Genomic DNA, 11,430 nt, shown 5'->3' on the forward strand with positions numbered 1-11,430 from the left:
TTAGTGTATATATGTCAATCCCAATCTCCCAATTCATCAGAACTGGTCTCTTAGACTTGAGTCTTTCTTCTCTTTCTCAGTGCTCTCACAGTTCTCTTTTTAAAAAAATTACTTCATACATGGTATTCTGACAGTGGATGGGCATACAAAAACATTCAAATCCATGCTTTATGTCACATACCAAATGTATAAGAAAGATCAAATACTTAACTGTAAAAAGGCAGAGCTATAAATGTTCTAGGATGTAACATGGGAGAATTCATGTATAGTTTTGGAGCAGGGAAGGCCATTCTAACTATGACTTAAAATACTGAAATCAAAATAGGAAAGATTGATAAGTTTAACTCTGTCAAAACCAAAATCAACTGTAAGGTAAAAACAGACAAGCAAACAAACAACTAACAAACAAAAAACTGCACAACACTGTAAGTAAATGCCAAGAACTGGGAGACATTAGCAACTCACATCAAAAAAGTGTAATATCTTTAAAACATAAAGAGCTTTTAAAAATCAACAAGAAAATTACCAAACAACTGAATATTAAAATGGACAAGGAATAAGAAAACAGGAAGTTTACAGAAAAAAAAAAAGTAAATGGCTCCTAAAAGTATCATAAGATGTTCAACTTCACTCATAAGAGAAATTCAAACTATTAAGACATCATTATTTTTACCCATTAGATCTGAAAAACATTGAAAAGTTTGATAACATACTAATGGGAGGCAGTAAGGAAAAGGGGTCTCATATTTCTGGTGAGAATGTACAATGATACAATACTTATGGAAGGCAATCTAATAATATCTCTCAAAATCACACATGCATGTGCTCATGAGTCAACAATTTCCCTTTTGGTAAATGATCTTACGGATCTACTTTCATATGTGAAAAACGTCTAAATTACAAGATTATTCATTGCGGCATTGTTTGCAGTAGCAAAATATTGCAAGCAATCCAACTATTGGGGATATACTAGTTAATACATGCACACAATAAAATAATGTTCAGCTTTAAGACAAGTGTTTTCTTATGAAAAATAAGGAAGCTCTCTCTGTACTGAAATGAGAAGAAATACAAATTGTTAAGGAGGAAAAAGCACGGTTCAGAGGTGAAAAGATAGTGCTTACTGTGCATTTGCTTGAACATGCTTAAAGAGACTCTGAAAGGATTCACCAGACACTAATAATAGTTTGCACCTCTCTGGGGACCTGGGTGGACAGAGGATGGGGTAGGAACACTTTTTTTAATTGAAAAAATTTTTAATTTATTTGAAAACTCATGCAAATACTACAGTTTTCTCTCTCTGAAATGTTATTTATCCTCGTTCCCCACCTCCACCTAGCCACGCTTCAGGCCTTAATCATTTCCTCCAAAACTTTCTTTCCAATCTGGAAAAGTTCAGATTCCCTCAAGTCTTGGTTGAACTCTTATGCTAGTTTTTGTAAATTATTTGTGGCTATCTGTCTCCCTCATTTGACTGTGAAGCTCCTAGGGGCGGAGAGGAAGTTGTCTGCTTTTGCATGTCTCACCATAGCTCAGGCTGCTTGGCACATCAGCTCATGAAAGTTTGTTGAGTGAAGACACAAGTGTTCAGGGCACCGTGCGGGGGCCCTGCTTGGGAAACCACAGGGGAAGATAAAAGTGGTGAGACAATGTCTGCCTTTAGGTAGTTTATCAACTAGGGAGGTTAAGATAAATAGACGTATAATTATAAGGCAGAATCCAGTCCTTGCCTTAGGATAACAAATAAAGTTGTATGGGACTTAGGGCAAGGTGACTGCCGGAAGAATTTTTTTAATGTATTATGTATCTGAAAAATGCAGTAATATTTGAAAAGGGGTTTTGAAAGACTGATGTGATTTCTTCAAGAAAGGATGGGGTATTTTTAATGCAGAAAATCAAATGCCTACAGGAGCCGGGCAGGTGATGCGTGTAAGTGATGGATTGTCAAGTAGAAACTGATTAAAAACAAGATCTAGAAGTTCTTCAGCTTGGCTGTATACTAGCACCACCTGGGAGATTAAAAAAAATCCCCATGCTCAGGCCATAACTCAGGCCGATTCAATTAGAAACATGGGTGAGGAAGGGGATAAGAGGATAAAATGGAGGAGGAACCCAGGCAGCTACAGTTTTAAAAAACTGCCCAGGTAAGAACAGTGTGGACCAGCTGCATTTTCATCACCTGTGACTCATTAAAAATGCAGAACCCCAGGCTCCAACCCGGATTTACAGCATCAGAATCTGCACTGTGAAAATATCTCCAGTGAATCTTGTATACACTGTCAAGTTTGAGAAGTTCTGCTCTAGAGAACTTTGTCCTTTTCCAAGGGAGTGACCATTCATTAAGTAGTATCGGCATTTCCCAGAGGAAACGCATACCCACTAGTTGTAAATGTTCTAATTTTTCCAATTATACTGCTGGCAAGAATGCAAGTAATTGAAATTAGGTAGAACCCATCAAAAGGTGACTGGGTCCTCCCAACTTGCTAGGGAGGGAATGGTGAATTAGTGGAGTTTGTCTAAGGCTTAGATTGTTTTAAGGCAGAAGTTTTTCAATGCAGATTTTGGCTATTTACTTAAATTTTCTCACTCAGCTAAACCATCCCAGTCAACAATATCGTGTGTGCAGCAAAGTTCAATATGCAACTCTGCTCTCATTTAGGTGGGCAGGGATTTTGGAGCACCACCAGCTCAGCAGCCCTCCCTCACGACTCCCATAAGCAAAATTTAAAGGGTATATTGAGGGCTTCCCTGGTGGCGCAGTGGTTAAGAATCCGCCTGCCAATGCAGGGGATACAGGTTCGAGCCCTGCTCTGGGAAGATCCCACATGCCGCAGAGCAACTAAGCCTGTGCGCCACAGCTACTGAGCCTGTGCTGTAGAGCCCACGTGCCACAACTACTGAAGCCCGCGCACCTGGAGCCTATGCTCCGCACCAAAAGAAGCCGCCACAATGAGAAGCCCGCGCACCACAACAAAGAGTAGCCCCCGCTCGCCACAACTAGAGAAAGCCAGCGCACAGCAACAAAAGACCCAACTCAGCCAAAAATAAATAGATAAATAAATAAAATTTAAATAAATTAATTAAAAAATAAAATAAAGGGTATGTTGAAAATAAAGCTAGGAAAGTTTGGAGGGCTTGGAATGCTAGAGTAAAACTTATTTACTTAATTTGGACCATGTCAAGTCACAATATTTTCAAAGCCAGGGTTATAACTGCAATACAAACAAAAAAGAAAACTCACTCCCTCATGACCTGGTTAGAAATATAACTGGCACGAAAGAAAGAGTTGAAAACTTTTGTCCAACGAATGCCTACAGAGCTCCTACTATGAATCAGGTGCTATTCCAAGTCCTTTAACTTCATTCCTTCAGTGGTAGTCTTAGTTAGCCAGCCTCCTGGAAAACTGATGTCACTGCTCCTAAAATGAATGGTCTCAGAAGATAAAAGTGTGGATGAGTCAGAGCAGCCCATGGCTCCAACTAGACACTGTCAGCAGCTCAGGAGCCTGTCTTTGAATATCAAGAACCACTGAGACTGGGGGGCCAAACACAGGGAAGGGGAGGAATTCAGAACAGGTAAAGATACACCTCAGAAAGCCTCTACTTTGCTACAGAGTCGGAGAACAGTTCCAAAATTTTAAGTGGCAATACTAGGACATGGCTTTCAAAGCATAGTATCAGCAACTCTTATGTTATTCTTTTTTTTTAAGTTGTTGCACTGAGTAATGTTTTTATCTACCTCTGCTGAAAATTATATAAAAACCACTCTATGGATAAATGTACAGATTAATTGCAAATGAAAAATCAGTCTAAAGTCTTAAACTATTGAACCTTCCCTACACTAAAATATGCATATTTCTGAAACACACTAGGTATTTTTTATAAACAATCCATAAGAGCAAAAGTAAAAAACTTCACAAAATGATTTTCTGTAAGAAGTTTTTTGATAGTTTTTTTAAAAAGAAATTTCTAAGCACTTTCAAAAGTTTAAATGCTGATAGAATATAATCACTGAGAAGAGCTGTACTATTTCTTTATGATTTTAGAGCATGCATTTATTTTGTATTATTTTGATATAAAACTCACATTTGTAAGATGTGCAGGAGCATAGTAACAAAAGAAAAGAGAAACAATGTATCAGACAAGGCACGCAGGATGAAAAGGGGGAAAAATCCTCCTTTTGAGCTAAAAAGAAAGAAAAAAAATACTATAATCAAGGCGGAAGAAAGGCATCTCTGAAGAAGAAATAAATATTTTCCCAGCAGTGAGCCTGGGGGCTGTCGGGGTGAGGTGGGGGAATAGAAGGGTATCGGGTGAGAAAGCATATTTCTTAAGGCCCCTGTGAACAGAACTTCGATTTATAGAACAAATCAATCCACTTACAGGACGTGCTTAACTTCACCTGTTGGGAGGTAAGTTCAGTTTCTTTCTCCTTCTTTGAATGAATGGGGAAGGCTTTCGGTTCGCCCTCGGACTCCCACCACAGGAATGTGTGCTATCTGCAGGGTTGTTTTGAAACCCATCGCACTTAAAGGAGCTGTATCAACAGGTTTCTCCTCCATAACACTGAGCCAATTGTAAATGTTGAATGCGAACCTTGAACAAGCTAAACACTATCACAGGAATTTAAAACCAGCTCTCGCTAGATACTTTTTCCTTAATAGAATCACAATTTATATTTTTATCACTTCAGCCTTTCTGAGCCCAGAACTACAGAGCTAACAAAGGGCTAGTTGGCCTTGGAATGTTGGTTAGGACAGAGAACTCTTTCCCAGATGGAGCTGCTAATGTGGTTTTTAAAGAAGACACAGCAGACTCAAAAATGTCCTTCCAAGCAATGTAACAAAGAACGAGCCTTTCATATACTTATCTAATGCAGTTCTATGGCCACCGCCTTTAACACAAATACTTAACCTTTTCTCTCTCAACTTTGACCTATATACTTTCCATTCTGTCTTTAAATAAAACTGTTTCCAGCATGAGTGGTGAGGCAAAACACTCAAAGAAGCTCCACTCATACAGCCCTAAATGCTGGGGGTAAATGTCATAGGCAAATTCTAATCACATTTAAAATTTTTACCTATGATTGTTAAAACCCTGAGATTGACAAATTTTGTTTGTTTGTTTTTAGATTAACACTTCTTGGTTAAAGAATTGACGTCCAGAATTTGGCTTGCCATGTTTGCACAGCCATTTGTCACTATTTTCATATCATTTGCAATTTATTCTACGGTACCAAGTGGTTTCTCTTAGGAGGTTCTATGGCTTGATATAATTTGATTTCTCAGGCAATCTCTCAATCATCATTTGGCATGAACTTAATTGAAAATGACTATACTCTGACTTCAAACACTGAGTGATGATGTTACAAAGAATATATTTCCCCATAACTAAACAAGAACACAATTAAAAATAGCCAACATTCCCAAAATGAACACACAATTAAAAACTAGCCTTAATCTTAATGATAGAAAGGAAAATCTTTAATAAGAAAAAACTGTTGAAAATTAATTTGCTACTTACCATGCACTGATTATTTTAACTGACCAGTTTCTAAGATGATCTATATATAAAAGTTGAAAAGGGATGGTGTTTAGGTAATTGTCTAGATAACTTATTAACGTAGTAGATTCTAGGGCTCAAAGGAAAAGTTGAACGTCTGATGACTTTTCACATTTGAGGGAGCAAATTAAGTAACAACAAAAGCAGAAAAATCTAGGGGAAGTGGAATAAGGAATCAAAAGATAAAGAGTCAGCAATGGAGCATCATAAAGCGTGAATAGTTAAAACTGCATTTCACTGTTTTCCTCAGTCTCTGGGATTTGTTCAACTGTTTGGACTCTTCATGAAGTTAAAAAAACAAAAACCTTTTAGGAAATATACTCAAAAGTCAACCAACCTTCCTAGTGAACTTGGCTCTGGAACTTGCACTTGACACTATGACTTTATCACATTTTAAAGGGATATGTCAAAGCTCTTTAAGTAATTTCAAGAGGGCATGGATTATTTCCAAAAGTGAGGTAAAGAAGTCTGTAATCATGGAAGCGTTACTTATTTAGCCATTGCAAAGAATTATGAGTTTGTTTTTTACTAACATGCCTACACATTTCCCTCCTTCTTTCCTTCCTTCCCCCTTCCTTTCTTTCCTTTTCTCTCTCTTTCTTTCTTCCTCCCTTCCTTCCTGCCTCCATCCCTCCCTCCCTCTTTCTTTCTTTTTCTTTCTTTCTTTCTTTCTTTCTCTCTCCTTCCTCCCTTCCTCCCTTCCTTCCTTGTACCAAAGTAATCTGAAGAATGAACCTGGAGCAAGATTAACTTGTGCATGTAAATCCTCCCCACAATTCTACTCATCACAATCCTACAGAGAAGGGGCCTGGAGAAAATTAAGAATCCACAGCGGAGATGTTCAAGGCAGCTTTACTAAAAACAGCCAAATAATGGAAACAACACAAATATTCATCAACAGGGAAAGATATATTGTGGTATATTCACACAATGGAATACTATAAAACAAAAGAAAAAATTATTGATATATGGAACAGTATGAATGAATATCACTGACTTAATTTTGCTCAAAATAAACCATATGCCAAAAAAGTACACAGTTATGGTTTCATTTATGGGAAGTTCAAAATCAGGCAAAATTTAGAAGTCAGAAGACTGTTTACCATGGAGGGCTTAATTGAATGGAAAGTGACACCAGGGAGCCTTCCATGAGTGCTAAAAATATCCTAAGATCTTGTTCTGGTTGAAGTATACAGGTATAGCAATATATAAAAATTCACTGAGCTATCTGGGGGCTTCCCTGGTGGCGCAGTGGTTGAGAGTCCGCCTGTCGATGCAAGGGACACGGGTTCGTGCCCCGGTCCGGGAGGATCCCACATGCCGCGGAGCTGCTGGGCCGGTGAGCCATGGCCGCTGGGCCTGCGCGTCCAGAGCCTGTGCTCCGCAGCGGGAGGGGCCACAGCGGTGAGAGGCCCGCGTATCGAAAAAAAAAAATTCACTGAGCTATCTATACGTTAAGATTTGTGCACTTTGTGTACGTTATTTTGCAATTTAAATTTTCTTAAATGAAATTAAAAGAAAATCACAGTGGAGGAAGAAAAACAAGCTAGAAAGCCTCCACCAAAATACCAATAGATTCAACAAAAATGAAAGAGATGGTCCCACTTTAAAAAAATACAGGAAAATAACCCTTCATCCAGGGTTTTCTTTTTTAACGTTCCCTAAATCATTAGGCATGAAATGTGGAAAGAGGAGAATTAAAGAATGACAAAGTCTCCCCCCCAGACTAGTAGGGTTTGAGGACCTCAGTTAAGTTTCAGAATTTCTTGATTAGGGACACCCTTCTGTCTCCCCAATCATTGTAGGAAGTACCCTGATTCTCTTTTGAGGGAGATTGTTTCAAAGAGTGACCAGTAGAACAAAGAGGAAACCGACTATCTGGGTTTCAGGTAGAGAATTAAAGTTTGGCCTCAAGTTTACTTTCTTTATGGTTCAACTCGATTAAACAGAATGGGAAAAGGAGGGAGGGCTATGGGCAAAGAGCTGGCTAGGAATGAAAGGACTTCCCTTTGTGTTCTCTCCGTGAAAAACTACACAATGGATCTGGTAAATTGGGAGCAGAAGGGTGAGAAGTCCCAATATTTAATTCTAGTCAAATTCTATCGATGTAATTTATGTGCCCTTTTTTTTTTCTTTTCTAAATAGAACACTGGCAAAACAAATCTGTATCTCCTTCACCACTTTTCTCCAGGTTTTTTAGAAACACAATGAATCCTCTTCTCCTGTTGTTCTCCCTAGGGACACTCCCAGCCCTGGCAGATCATTTCTAACAGCGGAGGCTGTGACTGGTGATAAATGTGTGAAGGGTTGTGGCTGGGCTTTTGAGCTTCATGCTCTGGCATTCCTATGTGGTCTTTGAATTTTAAACAACTAGATTGCGCCTCATTCACCTCCCAAAGTACTCCACTTACAACCTGGTTGCATTTACGAAATTATTTTAAAATCCTAGACCAAAATTAATGGAGGAAATTATGGACAATGTTAAAGCTGAGCATTTCGTTTAAATAACATATACGGGGGCGGGGGAGGCTAAAAATGTAGGGCTTATCTACGTGACAGGTGTTTTATATGCATTATCACACTTAACCCTCTTGACACCTCTGTAAGCTAAAAATCAGCACCCACATTTTATAAGTGGAAATCTCAGCCTCCAAGGAACAAAAGTCTTAAGTGTGCACAGCCAGGGTTCAAGCCCAGGTCCATCTGACTTCAAAATCCTTTTACCTCCTAACTGCTCAGGCAAGGTGCCTACTCAGTACACACAGAGCTTATTAATCTTTCATCCTATGAAAAGAACATAAATTGTAAATTAAATTAGCTAAAATAGATGGTCATGTCTTTGAGGGCAGAGGCTGATGACTCATCTTTTCTGTGGCATAGAATAATACCTCGATGTGTTAGGTGAATGCTTCTAAATTGGCGCACATGAGACAGATACTGATTTTCTTTAAGTTATGAACACACACAACACACTTTCTCAAAGCATGTGTAAGCATCTACAAAATTGTCATTATGGATTCAAATACCTGCAGAAAAAATAAAATTTACTCATTTAAGTAACAAGTGAAGTTAGTAAAAAGGTCGGTTAAATGCCAAATAAGATAACCAAAAGAATTTAAAAACTTAGATACTGAATTACATTTGCTGGTCTTTTAAGCTTTAAAGGCACATTGGCTAATATTTCTGTTATACCAGGAATAATAAGCAAGCACAAAGCCTCTCAAGGTATAACTGACCCTAAATGTGGAATCACTTCAAATAAAGGAACATGCAAACACATGATGTTCTGCTTATACAAGATGGAAACTAAATGAGCAGACCAGAATCCAATGATTAGTAAAATTTCACTCTGATGACCAGTTCTTTACACCAAAGAACTCAAAAGCTGACTGAATACTTTTTCTTTACAGGACTTTTCTCCCCCATCTCATTTTCGTTTGTCTCTGTGGAAGAAAAGCACTGAACAAGATTTAAATTCTTCACGCCTTATTCCTTCTGAAACGTATAGTCTGAAATTAGTTTATTTACTTTCAAATTAAGTCAGAATTTGTTATTGAAAGAATTGTACCTGGGTCTTTAGTTGCAGTATTGCTAAAGATTCTTTGCAGTCAAAGACATGCAGAATTCCAAGGTGGTGTGCTTTGTTATTTACTTTTTACTAGTAGGATTCTCAGTTTGCTGAATGTAGAGTAAATAAGAATTTGAAATTATACCACAGAATAAAAGGACTTCTTTCAATATTGGAGGCTCATTGGTCTGTCAGGTAGAATCATCCAGGTTTCCAGGTTTGTGATTGCTGAGTTTTGGCTTCAGAATTCTCTAGGATAAATTTGCTTGTGAGCCTAAACCCACTTTTAAGTAATCATTTAATCTCCATTAACTATAAATATGTGTGCTTAGGTCCATTTCCGAGATTATAAGAAACAAATCAGTATTTTTTTCTTTCTAGATTTTGTCTTCCTGATTTTTTTCATGTTAGTTATTACAGTAAGCAGACATTCCTGAAATTTTAATAATGTATACCTAGGCACTGTAAATGTTTTCTTCATTATTCCAAAATGTTTACTCTCACTGTTTACTTTTGTGGTTCTCCACAACTTTTAGCCTAGTCATTACCTGTCAAAAAGAATGTCTATAGAGAACAGACTTGTGGTTGCCAAGGGGAAGGGGGCATGAGGAGGATGGAGTGGGGAGTTCGGGGTTAGCAGATGCAAACTATTATATATAGGATGGCTAAACAACAAAGTCCTACTGTATAGCACAAGGAACTGTATCCAATATCCTGTGATAAACCATAATGGAAAAGAATATGAAAAAATAATGTGTATATATATATATGTATAACTGAATCACTTTGCTATACAGCAGAAATTAACACAACGTCGTAAATCAACTATACTTCAATTTTAAAAAATGTCTATATTAGTTCATGTTTTTGGACCAAATACCTCTTTTCAATCACTTCGGATTATTTTTGAGAATCTTCAACTGACTCCTGCATAAAAAAAAAAAAAAATCCCCTGTCCACATTATGGTTCTTTAATCTGTCTTTGCACATAACTCTCCTTCCTATTCCTACTTCTCCGTTTTTTAATGCTTTCCATAGTCTCGGCATTATCTTGACTTTAATTCACATTTTTTCCTATTCCTTTGTATGAATTTTCAAGTTTCTTCATTTTAATTGGCAGCCATTTTATTCTATTTTAAAGTCTTTAAAGTTTAAACTTTTGGTCCCCATTGAGTCCCCTAGTGACACCAATTCATTAATATGCCAAAGGTTTATAGCACAGCACACTCCCTGAATGTGACACTTCTGGTGGGCTGGGGGAGGGGCATACCGAAGACAGTGTTACCCAAAAATGAAATATTAAAATAAATGTTCAACGTTTTAGCCGACGGCATATACTTTGCTAAGTAACTATATCATTTTTAAAAATTGGTAAATAAATCAAACTTACCCTTTCAAGAAGGTTTCAGTGGATGATTTAGGATGTTTACCTCTTTATTTCAGCTCTATCCAATTCAGGTAAGAGTTATAGGGTCCGGTTGGGTCCAGAGCCTGTGGAGACCACAAAAGGAAGGATAAAGGAAGGCCCTCCCCCTCAATTTACATTCATTTAGATCAGCTGGAGAACTACGGTTTTCAAATCCTAAGCATTATATGTGTTTCCTTGAAGAGCGAGTAGTAACTCTTCCCCCTTTTAAAGCTTCAGGTCGTTCTTCAACTATTCTTTTTATGTTGTATAACCCTCAGGGGTTCATATCCGACTTTCATATTTAATGTACTTTAATTCAGCCTTGTAATGATCTGTGTACGCATTCATGAGCTCATCTTCCCCTTAGGACTTGCCCAGGTAGCAGAGACTAAATTGACATTCTTTACTACTTCCTGGCAAATGCAAGTCTGACTTCATGAATACCTTTATTTCTGCACTTGTGTCCAAAAGTTTCGGAGAGAGTGTGATTAACTGATTAAATAAATAAAACAAGGTCATCTGGGTGGATCCTTTTATAACACCATGACTGTACTAAACTGGCAACATACATATCCTGGCTTTTCTGCTTTACTTGCTCCCCCTCCTTTTTCAGTCCTGTGAATGATTCTTTGAAATCTCAAAAGGTTTGTAACACTTTCTCATAGCGTGAATTATGCCCTTACCTTCACTATATTTTGTGGATGGTTTGTCTACATTATTGGCCCTCAGCCAAATAATACATTTTGCATTTGAAGAGAAAGAATTTTCCCTTGCATTGATCTCTTCTTTTGGTGAGGGAAGTGGGGCTGGAAGGGAGAAGCATGAGTGGGAGAGAAGTAATGCCCCAAACAGAAACCAGTGACCCTTGATACAGTCCTGCCTGCTGCCTTCGA

General features: G+C 37.9%; 1 protein-coding gene across 1 annotated transcript in view; it reads right to left on the bottom strand.

Annotated features, from left to right (window-relative positions):
* Positions 1–10,882, bottom strand: part of SLC39A10 (solute carrier family 39 member 10) — a 104,819-nt gene extending 93,937 nt beyond the window's left edge. The window contains exon 1 of the mRNA XM_027125381.1: positions 10,520–10,882. The gene's annotated coding sequence lies outside the window, so the exon portion shown is untranslated. The remainder of the gene's footprint in view (positions 1–10,519) is intronic.
* Between the last annotated feature and the right edge of the window lie 548 nt (positions 10,883–11,430).

The sequence above is a fragment of the Aethalodelphis obliquidens genome, unplaced genomic scaffold (genome assembly GCF_003676395.1).
Source record: "Aethalodelphis obliquidens isolate GAN/ISIS:26980383/991018 unplaced genomic scaffold, ASM367639v1 scaffold2, whole genome shotgun sequence".
NCBI classification, from domain to species: domain Eukaryota; kingdom Metazoa; phylum Chordata; class Mammalia; order Artiodactyla; family Delphinidae; genus Aethalodelphis; species Aethalodelphis obliquidens.